Source organism: Dermacentor variabilis, chromosome 1 (genome assembly GCF_050947875.1).
Source record: "Dermacentor variabilis isolate Ectoservices chromosome 1, ASM5094787v1, whole genome shotgun sequence".
NCBI lineage: Eukaryota > Metazoa > Arthropoda > Arachnida > Ixodida > Ixodidae > Dermacentor > Dermacentor variabilis.
In genome coordinates, this window is record NC_134568.1 from 131,040,269 (window position 1) to 131,054,915 (window position 14,647).

The 14,647-nt window shown below is 42.6% G+C and overlaps 1 protein-coding gene across 2 annotated transcripts in view; it reads right to left on the minus strand.

Moving 5' to 3' along the window:
- Nucleotides 1–12,408, minus strand: part of LOC142584730 (solute carrier family 25 member 35-like) — an 88,392-nt gene extending 75,984 nt beyond the window's left edge. For both annotated transcript variants that reach the window (XM_075694958.1, XM_075694965.1), the window contains exon 1: nucleotides 12,193–12,408. The gene's annotated coding sequence lies outside the window, so the exon portion shown is untranslated. The remainder of the gene's footprint in view (nucleotides 1–12,192) is intronic.
- Nucleotides 12,409–14,647: the final 2,239 nt, after the last annotated feature.

A 14,647-nucleotide genomic window follows, 5' to 3' on the forward strand; every position in this document is an offset into this window, starting at 1 on the left:
AGTGAATAAACTTTATTTCAGAGACCAAGTTGTTGGTGTATAAAAGAAACAAACACAAAAGAAATAAACATAAAAAAGGGATTACTGACATTATATTGACCGGGCTTAATTCCAGGCATAGTTGAATGCATGTGATACCGTATTCAAATGGACATCCTGTCAACTCAGGAGCTTGTATATCAAAACTACTGCTTTCTGGTGTCTTCTGCGCCGTGACAGCAATAAAAAAGAATTGCTGGCCCTCCCGTAATCGAGAGTAGATATAAGCATGAAATGGCCACCGGCAAAGCAGATTGGTTGGAGATGATACTAGCCACAATCTTAAAATGGGTGACCCGCCGCAGTTGCTTAGTGGCTATGGTGTTGGGCTGCTAAGCACGAGTTCACGGTATCGAATCACAACCACGGCGGCCGCATTTCGATGGGGGCGAAAACACCCGTATACTTAGGTCCACGATAACGAACCCATAGTCCGAACTTCCGGAGTCCCCCACTACGGCGTGCCTCATTATCAGATCGTGGCTTTGGCACGTAAAACCCCATAATTTTTTTAATGGGTGTAGTGCATGTGGTGTAGTGCATTGTTTGGGATATCATCGGCGTTAGTGAAATTATACGAACTGGTGAGGCTTATACATTGCTGAATAACGGACATGTCCTCTGCTATAAAGGTCTCCCAGATAAGAAGCAGTACGGGGTAGGATTCCTAATCCATAAGGAAATAACGGGCAACATTGACGAATTCTACACCATTAATGAGAGTGTAGCTGTAGTCGTAATCAAACTTAATAAGAGCTATAGAAGAAAGGTAGTACAAGCCTACGCTCCAACATGCAGTCACGATGATGACGATGTAGATCGGTTTTATGAAGATGTTGAATTAGCGATGCGAAAAGTGCAAACTCAGTATACTGTAGTAATGGGCGACTTCAATGCAAAAGTGGGGGAAAAGCAGGCTGGTGAACAAGCAATTTGCAACTACGGCATTGACTCTAGGAACGCTAGAGGAGGGATGCTGGTAGAATTCGCAGAAACGAATAAGCTTCGAATAATGAAGACCTTTTTCAGAAAGCGTAGCAACAGAAAGTGCACCTGGAAAAGCCCTAATGGTGAAACAAAGAATGAAATTGATTTCCAACTTTCTGCCGATCCCAGCATAGTGCAGGATGTAGAAGTTATAGGTAGGGTAATGTGCAGTGATCATATGTTAGTGAGGGCTAGGTTTCACCTCAATTTGAAGAAAGAGTAAAATTGGTCAAGAAGAAACAGGTCAACCTAGAAGCAGTAAGGGTAAAAGCAGACAAATTCAGGCTGGTATATTGCAAACAAATATGCAGCCTTAGAACAGACAGATGACCCTTATAAAAATTTCTAGCAACATTCTTTAGACACTCTTTAGACTTTTGTTACTAGAACCTACCAACAGTCAATTGAAATCCTACCAGCTGTCTTTATACATCCTAACAACGCTCTAGTAACATCCTAGAAACAATTGGCCACCAACTTCCAATAGAAACATGTTCATAGGATGTCTTTAAACTTCCTACCAATTTCCTATGAACATTTGTCTTTATACACCCTAGTAACATACTTTCAAAAGAGAAATGTTCATATATATTCTGTTAACTTCCTACCAATCCCCTATTAACAAGCTTTCTTTATACACCATATTAACATTCTTTCAAAAGAAAAATTTTCATATATTTTCTGTTGACTTCCTACCAATCCCTATTAACAAGCTTTCTTTATACACCGTATTAACATTCTTCCAATTGAACAATGTTTGTAAACGTTCTGCCAACTTCCTACCAATCACCTATCAACATTTGTCTTTAAACACCCCAGTAACATCCTATCAAGAATTGGATGCCATCAAGAATTGGCTACCGTACTTCAATTGAAGCATGTTCATAGATGGTCTGTAAACATTCTACTAACCACCAACCAACACAAGTCCTTAGGCTCTTTAGTAACACTCTGGCAATATTTTACTTCCATGTACTTGTGTACTTGCTACTGAGGTCTTATTATCCCCCTAGTAACATTTGTCCCACATACGACCTAGTAGCATAGTGTAAAAACTTGTCAGTATGCGTGAACATGTTGGTAAAAAGCAGTATGAAACCTAGAAGGTGCATGTACATGGAAAACAAATGCAAGTTTGCACTGAAAGAATTTTATTCACACAAAAATATTTACACAGAATTGTGAGAGAAGTAGTAGAGAAATTGATAAAAATAATAAATGAATAATGACTTAGTTGATTGCGGCATGGCAGCTGTCGCATAGTCTCTAGCAAGCATCGATTATAATGTATTTTTTAGATTCAGAACTGATGTCTGAGAATGTTTGCAGAATGAACCAACCCTGCACAGAAACAAGATGGTCAGTGTTAACATCATGTTCAGGTTAGCATATCACATACACAGAACAGCTTTTTAACAGGGTTCACATGAATCCTAAAATTGTAACAGTCATCCCTGCTTACTTGCAGAGGAGATGGCAAGGATGAGGAACATTTTGCAATGCGTATCTTTTGCTGCGTTGTACTTACTACATGTTATTAAAATTAGAAAAGTGTCCAAAATGTTTTCTCTACCAATTATCTGCATAAATGAGTTACTCACTCAAAAAGTTAATTGCATGGTTTATTCGTGGTGAAATTTGTAGCGCGCACATCAGACACGGACGCAGAGACGGTGGACACGCGAGCGCTTACTCACAGCTGGTTATTTTTGGAAGGACTGAACGTAACAGCGCCAGCTAGCTGCACCGAGCATGTGAAAAACGTGTCATCCATATTTATATAAGCAGATTACAGAGCCTGAAGCAGTATTCAAGAATACAAATGCTTTGTCAGTGATAGCAACCAATGGCTGACTGACGCATATTTAAGCACGCCTTATTATATGGACCGCTTCTGTAATTTGACGTGATCGTTTATTTTTACTCGAAAACAAAATATCAGTGTCAAAAAATACCGGTTCACAATGACATTGGTTGCAATGTTAAACAAGTGCGAATGATTTTCTTTCACATTCGCACTTGTCTAACCAGTGCAACCTATGGCATTGTGAACCGGTTCGCTGAAACATGTAATTGTGAACCGTGAAACTATACGCTCAATATTTTACTATCTCTCACTAAGTGCAGCCAGAGTAGGAAAGAGCAAAGAATGATTTTAATATCAGACAATATTTAACACATTAAGTCATTGCGAACGCTGTGAAAACGAAGTATTCGCACGCTTCTTGTTTATAGCAACTTCAAGCGAACCGCATGACGCGGGGCAGCTGGAAAATGTAAGACAATCGTTCTTAGAACATTTCACGTCGTTACAGTTCGCGCTATAATAACCTGCCAAAATGCGGCGTATGAAACAGAATTAAAATAACATCAAAATAATATGTTTATGAAAAATGATGGAAAAGAACATACCTTTTATTAGAGTTTGGAGATAGAGAAAACTTCGGCGCATAGCAGTCTTGAGGAACAGCTGTTCGCTATTTGCGCAGTTTAAAACACGGACAGTGCCAATATTAAATCACTTCACACGACACTGCATCGCAGCTTGCAGAGAAGTTCCAGAAACGCTCACATCACGGAACGAAGAAAGCACCGTGGGCTTCGAAAACACCTTGCTGGTTGGCTTGCATCGATCAATTAGCCACAACACAGCATAAGAATAAATAGAAGCAAAAATTGCTAGATTTCTGCTACAATACGCCACGAAACCTACATCGCTCCGACCGTGCCATGCAGGTGTCGCAAAGCAACTGATGACGATTGCGATGGTCTCCCTCTTTGCCTCGACTCGGCCAACTGTCAAATTTGTGCGCATGCGCGGGAGTGGCATGGGACATTCTTTCCATCCACCTGCTTCGCCTTGACCACCGCGGAACTAAAGCCCCTCTTTAAGCCGAAACATGCCCCCCCCTCCCCCACTACCTTGCGATGGTTGACTCACACCTAGACATTCTTCGCCTCTCGGTGAAAGCTGTGGCCGGCCTTTTTGTACGCACCCCTTTCTGGGAACTACACCTAGAGGGAGGAATGTCCCTCGTGGCCAAGGTTGAAAAAAAAAAAACTGACCGGACAGCCGGCTCGATTTTGTTGGGCATTTAGGGGCTGCATCGTTTTATCTTTCGAGACAATTATTGTTCTGAAAACCAACTATTTCTCGAAATGTAATAAACATAGTAAAATAAAATCATATGGGGTATATTATGTGTTTATTCTATTTTGCGCAAGAGCATCCTTTAGCACTTGCTGCTTTCGAAGACAAAACTTCGCTCTCTGGCGCCCAACGGTGAAGCACATTGTAGTACTATTTTTATAGTCAAATACACGTCCAAAGCGTGGCGGCTATGACGTTAGCAGTTTTCAGACGCGCGAAGCACGGCAAAAGCATGGCCTTTGATATCCTGGCTCTTGGTATACGGAATGCCATTATTACAGATGTCATAATGACCTCTTGTCGGAGCTCAAAATTTTGTCGCCGTGTTGTGAAGCAAGATCACTGAATATTAAGAGTGCATAATTATTTCTTTTCAATCTGTTTTCACACACAGCAAGCTACCATCGCCATAAAGCACATCAACTGACATAGTTACTTTGCCTTCACTTTGATGCAAGGTCCTATTTTCTTTAATATGCAGAAGCCGTCGGTAGGAGGCAGGGACGAAAGCGTGCGAATAGGAACGCGTAGAAAGCTACATTTTTTATACTGTAAGGGTAATTTAATTATTTTTTCACAGAAAAGTGTTGCTTGCACAGTGTTCAGCTTTTCTTTCTATTCGACCTGTGCGCTTCTCAGGTCAATACTCGCTCTCACTCAGCAGCAGCTGTATTTTGCAGCCTTTTGGACATTTGAGCGGCAACGTTCCAGCGCCGTGTTACCCTGAGTTTCGGCTCTTTTTCTTCTTTTTAACAAATATCGTGACGCTACTATGCTGACACGTTCCAGCTTAGGGCGTACTATTTATATCGCAGAATGCACTGACCTGATTATTTCGTTGCAAAGCTAATTGGTGGCATTGCAATAGTAGTGCGTGGTAAGGGCAAATTTACGCTCGAGCCCCACGCCACACCACCCGCCTGCCCGCACGCATGTGGTCGGGTGAAAATTTGCACATTTCGTAGACTGGTACACACAATTCGGTTTACACTGCATGTGCGAGCCCAGTGAATGCCAAAATTTCTGAACCGGTGGGCGAAATGTACAGTTTTTGGCACGACCGCACGCGTCACGGCTCAAGCATAAATCGGCCTTTAATTAACCAGCCCCAAGGTCGGGATAAAGCTCTGCAACTGGTGCGCGGCTTGCATAGTAGTACGCTATCACACCGGTCAGGTGGTGTAGCGCAAGCATTTTTTCTCGGAGTGTGCTGACGTCACCGCACGCTCACGTAGTCCAGTAGAACCTTTAAAAATATTAGTTCTAACAGTTTACGAACATATTTCTTTAAACATTTCAGTAGCACTCCGTCATCAATTGGCTACCGACTTGGATTGGGACTATTACTTAAAACGAAGAGCTTGACTCCTGAGTATGTCATATGTCGGCATTAATGTGTGTTAGAAAAATTTATCAAAAACTTTCAAGTTACTTCCCATTGTAAATATTTTTCGGCAAACAGTACGAGCTGTGGACGTACTGGATACATGTCCTTCAAACAAAAAAAAAATATAGTTCGGTGATGTATAGTAAAACATTCTTTACACAAAAGTAACGAGCCTTTTTTCGCAGTACTAAAGTGGTTATAGAGACAAAAGCTAGAAAAATACATGTTGATGGGGACCTTAAAATATTCTGCCACTAAAGTAACAATGAAGTCTTTTACGGTGTATTAAAAATATTCTTCATACAAAAGTAAGAAGGAAGTCTATTAACGGTGTATTTAAAACATTCTTTATACAAAAGTAAGAAGGAAGTCTGTTAACTGTGTATTGAAAATATTCTTTATACAAAAGTAAGAAGGAAGTCTTTTAACGGTGTATTTAAAACATTATTTATACAAAAGTAAGAAGAAAGTCTGTTAACAGTGTATTGAATATATTCTTTATACAAAAGTAAGAAGGAAGTCTTTTAACGGTGTATTTAAAATATTCTTTATACAAAAGTCAGAAGAAAGTCTTTTAACGGTGTATTTAAAACATTCTTTATACAAAAGTCAGAAGAAAGTCTTTTAACGGTGTATTGAAAATATTCTTTATACTAAAGTAAGAAGGAAGTCTTTTGACTGTGTATGAACAAAGGTTACTAGAATGTAAATGTAAATAGACTGTCAATAAAGTAAATAGAAAGTTGGTAGGAGTTCTAAAGAATGTTAACGTTCATTTTTATAAGGGGAAGGTGACATAGAGGCAATGAATGAAGCCGTAACTAAGCTGGCTTCAGAGGCAGCCATTGAAGTGGAAGGCAAGGCACCAAGGCAACCAGTAGGCAAGCTCTCCCAACAAAGGACCTAATAAAGAAATTACAAAGAATTAAACTGTCCAACTCAAGAATTCGCGGAATCGTCAAACCTAATCAACAAGGCGAAAATAAGTGATATTCGAAACTATAACGCGAGAAAGTTTGAAGAAGCCGTAAAAATGGACACAGCATGAAATCAGTGAGAAAGCAACTTGGCACAGGAGAAACCAAGATGTATACACTGAAAGATGAGCAGGGTAACACCATCAGCAATTTCAAAGGTACAGTAAAAGCAGCGGAAGAATTCTATACTAACCTGTAGAGTGCCCAGAGGAGCCACGATACCTCCATTCGAAGCAGTAATGAACAGGTTACAGAGGCTCCTTCTATAACTAGCGATGAAATTAAAAGGGCCTTCCAAGACTTGAAACGGGGAAAAGTGGCAGGAGAAGATGGAATAACAGTCAATTTAATCAAAGATGGAAGAGACATAATGCTTGAAAAAGTGGCGGCCGTTCATACAAACTGTCTATCGACCGCAAGGGTCCCAGAAAACTGGAAGAATGCAAACATTATACTAATCCACAAAATGAGAGAGGTTAATGAATTGAAAAATTATAGACCCATTGGCTTACTCCCAGTATTATAAAAATATTTACCAAAATAATATCCAATAGAACAAGGTCAACACTGGAATTTAGTCAACCAAAGGAACAAGCTGGCTTCAGGAAGGGATACTCTACAATGGACCACACCCATGTCATTAATCAGGTTATCGAGAAATCCGCAGAGTACAATCAGCCTCTCTATATGGCTTTCATAGATTACGAAAAAGCATTTGACTCAGTAGAGATACCAGCAGTCATACAGGCATTACGTAATCAAGGAGTACAGAACGCTTACGTAAATACCTTGGCAAATATCTACAGAGGTTCCACAGCTACCTTAATTCTACACAAGAAAAGCAGGAGCATATCTATAAAGAAAGGGGTCAGACAGGGAGACACAATCTCTCCAATGTTATTCACTGCGTGCTTGGAAGAAGTATTCAAGCTATTAAACTGGAAAGGCTTAGGAGTAAGGATCGACGGCGAATATCTCAGCAACCTTCGATTTGCCGATGACATTGTTCTATTCAGCAAAAATGCAGACGAGTTACAACAAATGGAGAAAACATAACAGAGAAAGTGTAAGAGTGAGATTGAAGATTAATATGCAGAAGACAAAGATAATGGTCAATAGCCAGGCAAGGGAACAAGAGTTCAGGATCGCCAGCCAGCCTCTAGAGTCTGTGAAGGAGTACGTTTACCTAGGTCAATTACTCACAGGGGACACTGATCATGAGAAGAAAATTTTCGGAAGAATAAAAATGGGTTGGAGCGCATTCGGCAGACATTGTCAGCTCCTCACTGGAAGCTTACCATTATCACTGAAAAGGAAGGTGTACAATCAGTGCATTTTACCAGTGCTGACATAAGGGGCAGTGACTTGGAGACTGACAGAGAAGCTTGAGAAAAAGTTAAGGACCGCGCAAAGAGCGATGGAACGAAGATTGCTAGGCATAACGTTAAGAGACAGAAAGAGAGCAGTTTGGATCAGAGAGCAAACGGGTATAGACGATATTCTGATTGACATCAAGGGGAAAAATGGAGCTGGGCAGGTTATGTAATGCGCCGGTTAGATAACCGTTGAACCATTAGGGTTACAGGAAGCGTTCTAAGAGAAGGGAAACGCAGTCGAGGACGGCAGAAGACTAGGCGGCGCGATGAAATTAGGAAATTCGCGGTGCTAGTTGAAATTGGTTGGCGCAGGAGAGGGGTGAGTGGAGATCGCAGGGAGAGGCCTTCATCCTGCAGTGGTCATAAAACAAGATGATGATGATGATGATGATGATGATGATGAGTGCATGTTCGCAACGGTACACCCCACCACACATCACCACGCCATACTGTGCACTGGTCCATATGGACGCTGCCCAGCTAGAAGAAGAAAACCGGCTGAAGGCTGCACGACAGGCAGCGAAAGACGCCAGGGAGACAGAGCGCACTGCCTAGGTAGAAGAATGAATTCTGTGGTTTTACGTGCCAAAACCACGATATGATTATGAGGCACGCCGTAGTTGGGGACTCTGGATTAATTTTGACCACCAGGGGATCTTTAACCTGCCCCCAATGCACGGGACACGGGCGTTTTGCATTTCGCCTCCATCGAAAAGCGGCCGGGATTCGATCCCGCGACCTCGTGCTTAGCAGCGCAACACCATAATCCATAAGCCACCACGGGGGGTAGAAGCACCTGAAGGAGGCGCCACACAGCGTGGCGCCATCTCTCGAGGCGACGCAAAACAACCTGCGCCGCGAAACTCACGGACCGCTGGCGTTCAAAAAAAGCGCTCAGCGCCAAAAGATGGCAATGATGTGTATGGTGCCCTGTATCTTCCTTTTGAACGCCGCTACTGGAAATGACAAATAAAATTTCAGTGCACTAGAAGTTACAGCTTGAGTGATATTGTGAACAAACATTAGGAAGAACTCGGAAGGAATATTTTTTCTAACTTATTTGGACAGTAACTAGTGTATGTAATGCTGTCCTGTATAAAGGGTCGGGGGCCAAAGACCGCATTTTCTTAGGTTTTGACAGGTTGGCCGGATGATCTCGTTTCGTTCTCGCAACTTGCCCGGATAACGGCTCTGGCTTTTGGCTCAAGGTCGCTTCAAGGTCGCCGACAACGGGAGCTAAAAGCATTTCATGCTTAGAAAGGAACAGCGCGTCACCAGATGCATGTAGAGTGAGTTCGTTCAAGCAGAGAAATGCAATACTACAGCGTCGCACTTTGCTTTAAAAGACGTGCAAACATGGTGCGAATGGCCAAATAAAAGATTGCTTTGGCCTACATCGAGACAACAAATCCGCATATAGGCTGTCCTAGAAGTGAGGCATTCAGAATGAATCACTGGAAGTTATCGAGCAGAAGACCCGTGCTTTCACTCAGGAACTGGCGCCCCTGCACAGCGACTGCTGCTCCCTTGGTAGAGAATCATCCGGAACAGTCCTCACTTCCTCGTTCTCTCTTATTTGAGACTCCAATAAGTCTTGTTGCCCATCACATATTCGAAAGAAACGGATAATCGACAATTTCGAAGTGAAAACGAATCGAATAGTCTGCTAGTCGATTCGTATTCTAAATTTCGAATATTCGCACGTGCCTAAATTGATGTTTTTCTAACATCTTTATTAAGAATGAATGGAAAATTAATAAGAACGAAAAAAAAACAAAAGAATGAATAGGAAATTAATAAAAATGGAAGAAAAATGAAATAGAACATGGCAAAATACGGGGCATATACCTTTCGACAAAGCAGTGCGAAGCTGGTAGAATGTTTCCTACATATGGCACTCTGAAAAGCATCGCTTCCAAATAAATTTATTTGGTGAGCTTTAGTCCCAGATTCAACGTAACGTAACCCAGCCTTACGTGCAAGAAGTCGTAACGAATTTTTCTTCGTTCCAGTTCAGCGAAAGCGGTTCAGTTTAAGCTCGACTGCCGATAGAAAAATAGCGGTTCAAACATGTTTTTTATTCGCGCACATAACCGAAGAATAATAGCAAGAGCTCAAACTTATTTTGTACACAAAACAAATCACTATACTGGAGTTGTGAAAAAAGTGACAACCCCCGCAGCGAAAAAAGTTCATGCGCTGGCGAAGGGCGCGGTGTAGTCAAAGCATTTATACACGTTGGCCAAACCAAGGGCCTAACGTTGGCCTCCTTGCTGTTTTTTTCTTTCCTCTCCTTTTCTTTTTGTAGCTGATGTGCTTTTTCCAGCTTTAGGGTTAATTAATTAAACCCCGTATTAAACCCCAGCGTGCACAGCGTTGTCTGTACGACAAGGCGCGCTAAGGCTGCCACGAAAGTGCTCCCTCATTGCAGACCTTTTGCAATACTCTCGCCTCAGGATGCGCGTTTTGCAGAGACGTTGGTCGACTTTTCTCGGCAATCGACGTCGCAATGGATGTGTGTGCCGCACGGAGGTGCTCCCTCCGGTGTTACATCTCGCCTTGCAACAGCAGGCGGCTCCAGTGCCACCTTTGCGCCACTGCACCATTAGTTTGGCAAAGGTCGGCTACGGGGACACCGTAGCTTCCTCGTGGCAAGGCGTCAAGCCAGAGAGGCGGCTAGCTGCGGGAGCCTAAGGTTTCGACCTAGATTGAGTTTTTGTTCAAATTAAATGGAGATGCGGCGAGCAATATAAAGTCAACGCAATGCTTGTTCCGTTCCAGGTTAAAGGGAGAGAGAGAGAGAAAAAATATTGTAATGTTCCGGTTCAGCAGAAGTTCGACGTCCGTATATGTCTAGCCTAATCACCAAGCCTGCTGGGGAGTAAACAAATACATAAAAATGGGTCGTTTTCTTTTTTTTTTTTTTTCCCTCCTTTTCGCCTTTCTTCGCAACGAACGTTCGAGCATAAAATTGATATGACCCCTTCTCTCCCAATTAACACCGTATTACACGATACGTAGCGAAGCGCGTGAGCATGTCGTTATGCACCGACACATTCCATTACCGGCCGTGGCGGCTGCATTGTGGTGAAGGTGGAATGCAAAAAACACCCGTGTTGTGCCTTGCGGCCTACGGAGTCCGTGTCCTCCGCTGGCGCTCTTTCCGTAAGGACCCCGCACCCTCATATGCAAAAAAAGTTTTTAAGCCAGAACTGTTTCTCACTTAAGGTGCCAGCCAACTATGATATGTCTATGATATGCCTATTGCTGCACACATAGAGTTTCTCACTACATTACATGTTATAGTGAGAAACTCTATGGCTGCACATTGCAACTTATTAGTGAAGCCGGCCGGCCAATGGGCGAACAGCATGTTACGAGCGAAACTTCTTGCGCATTCGGCCGCATGTTTGCGTGCTAAAACAGCATAAAATTTACGAACGTGCTAACCGTTCGTCCTTGCTCTGGTGAAATGTTCAACTTTTGCTTTCTTGTGCTAAAATGTTTGCTAAAAAAGCTAGCTGGTATGGTTCTGTAACCATGCTCTGACGAGCTCCTTCCTGCAGAGTTTACTTTTATTATTCTATTTGGCATGCGACTGCATATAGTAGATGTAGCACACAGTCGCAGGGACGAATTTACGGGTAGCACAACGAAGTGCGCCGTATGTAATTCGTGTGTTACCACTGTTACCAGCTTACGGAGAGGCTACTGGCCCCCTACTCTGTACAAAAAAAAAAAAAAAAAGAATGTTTCTTCGTTATGATTCGTGCCACAAACTTGACATTGCGCTTTTCGAACGGCGCAAATGAAGATACATAGATGTATGGGTTTTGGTGCTATACATGCAAGTAGGTAATTGTAAACACATGCACCAGGTAAGTTGAGCACAGGTGAGCGGCACATCAGCATTATAGTTTATTGCACCTTTGCGCGGTTCACACGAGCACGCAGGAAAGCATGGCGCTCTGCGACGGTGCAGTGACAAACAGCGGCTAACAAGGGGTATTTCTATCTCAGGCACACGCACATATTTCCGTTGCTTTCTACGAGGAAAACACAAGGACGGACATAGCATGGCGCGCTGGGTGCGTTCACTCGGAACGTACCGCGCGATCTCTGCCACATGCCTGCTAGGACAGCGATGCAAAGCAGCTCACGCAGCAATGTTCCACGTGTCAGTGTGAACAGAACTTAATAAGTGCGATGAGTAAACTTGCAGGGAAAACCAAGCAGTGGGCGAAGCGAGAGCGTCAAAACTGCGAAGCAATATACCTCAGGATGTGCCGCGCATCCTAATGAAGATTTGATGTGGGCTCGGTGAATGCACGTAGCCTACTTGGTTGGGCATGTTTGGTCAGTCAGTAGATGCAGCGTCAGTTAAACTTTTAAACAAAAAGCGAAGCTATTCTTAGCTGACAAAAACAGCTGATCACGGACAACACAAAATAACGGGGTCAAAGCGGCCAAAACTTCTGCAGCGCAGTAGGGTGCCGCCATCACGTGATGAAAGGAAGAACTACAAGCACTTTCGCTTTCGATTCAGTAGAACTTGAGAGAGCAGCTGTGTACGGGAGTGCTCAACTAATGAGAACAACTTTACAATACATTTCATTTGCCCGTCGTTGACGAATACTAGAATGTACTAAAATAAGGGTATAGTACACTCTACTAATACAGAATTGGTCATGATCACCTCGGCAACACAAGCCTCATCCCAGGGCGCATTTTTCTAAAGGACTACTGACATAATATTTTCGACTCTTCATTTTTTGAACTCTAAACCCCAGAAAAATATATCGACAAGCAGAGAGAGAGCGAACAAACTTTTATTTTCTGAAACGGTAATCTGAGTCAGAACCCGGTTTATAGGTGGGAGGATTCCTTATTCCGAGAACCCTTTGGCGATACATACATATACAGTAGTTTTTGACAGTCGATTTCGGTTTCGTTTTACTGGAGGATGCCGTGTGACGTCATCACGCAGAAGGTGGTCACTTGGTAGCAGCACATCGCGACGTTTTTGACATTCGCTGCGGCTCGCCTCCCTTGCTGCTACGCGGTACGAGGGCCGATGTAGCAGCATAACTACATCGTAGTTGACGATCGAACGAGGCAGAGCGAGTGTCAAAACGCTGCAATATCCTGCTCCCACGAGACAACCTTTTGCACCACGACTTCAATACACAGTAGAAACGAAACCGAAATTGACCGTAGAAAAGCTATTATATTAAATTATCTTGGGCGCTCTGAGGCTTGGAAGGATTCTTTCTATGGTTTAGAGGTGTCGGACATTCATTTACCGCAAAAAAAAAATTACGAGTTGTAAATGGCATGTCAGTACACTTTTAAGCTTATTTGGGGACATTTAGCTCGACCATGTAGATCGGCTATGCATGAGAGTTACTGTGCATAAATAAATTGCAATTAACCCATTTAGTTCTACGAAGAGATTCCTACTTTCAAATTTAAACTGCAAAGCCAACCCAGAAAGTAAAAAACATAGCAATGACACTGCATTAACAGGTACTGCACTGTTGCTAGCACTTCTGCCCAATTACTGAAAAACGCAGAGTCAATACCTGTAATAATAAGATGGGCTTTAGAGGTCAGTGCGACGTGAATTCCGCCACCTGGCTACTCTACAGTGGGAGAAAGTGAGGTCATTGGTGAGGTATCATCTGTATCATGGCAGCCTGCAGGTGATGATGATGACAAGGAATAAAACATGCAATACAGAGTGGATATACCTATTCAAGCCAGGGATCCAAAGCCTCGATGGCCTAGGATGGTTTACAGTCACACCATAAAGACACAAAATAATTTGCCTCAGCCGAAAGTAGCTGTGTTACGAGAGGAAAGGGAGTTGCAGCCAACTTTTGTCGATCATGGATGTATGGCTCGATTCACAATCTGCAGATGTCACAAGTTACAAAAAAAAATAATACATATGTTGACATATAAATACTAGACAAAGCCTTAGCCTACACTAAAAATGCGCAGCTGCACTGAATGTGGGTGGTATAACGCAAATAAATGACAAGGTCCAGCCTCTGAAGGCAATTGTGGTTATTTTCTCGATGAGGTCCCAGTCTCTAGATGCTGCTTACTTTACGACACGAGAGAATTAAGGCAATTAGCATTTGGTCTTGAAAAGGGAGCAATAAGCACATGCACTGCACTGTTCAGGGCATTATCTGCTTTTGCATTTTGGCATGTTTACTATCAACAGCATGCAGACCACGATGCCCAGGCTTGACTAACATGTTATATATATTATACATGGCAAAGGAAATGGCATTTTCTTCAGCAAGGCAGTTCCAACTCAGCTGCTTGAAGAACCAAACAATTGCTGCCACTTCGTTCGATCACACATGCAGGCACTCGGACACTCGCAGTACTTAACTTGCATTGCTAAAATGTTATATCTACACTGTTTTCGTGAAATTTTAAGCACATACTGCCTCCCATGACTCTCATAATCTATCATTATGCTGGAGTCGTTTGTCGAGAACACACTTAAGAGCCTACATTCCAGGTGTACAAATTAGTAGTGATGTAATTTTTTCCCTATCTTACCGACTTTCTTGAGAGAGCGGAAAAAAAAAAAGTATCACGTCCGAAAGACTTAATGGAGATCTTGCTGGGCATTTCTGAACACCTTCTAGAAGTTTTGCACATATGAATTGTGCTTTAAAACAGACACTAAAAAAATTGCATAATTGTATGA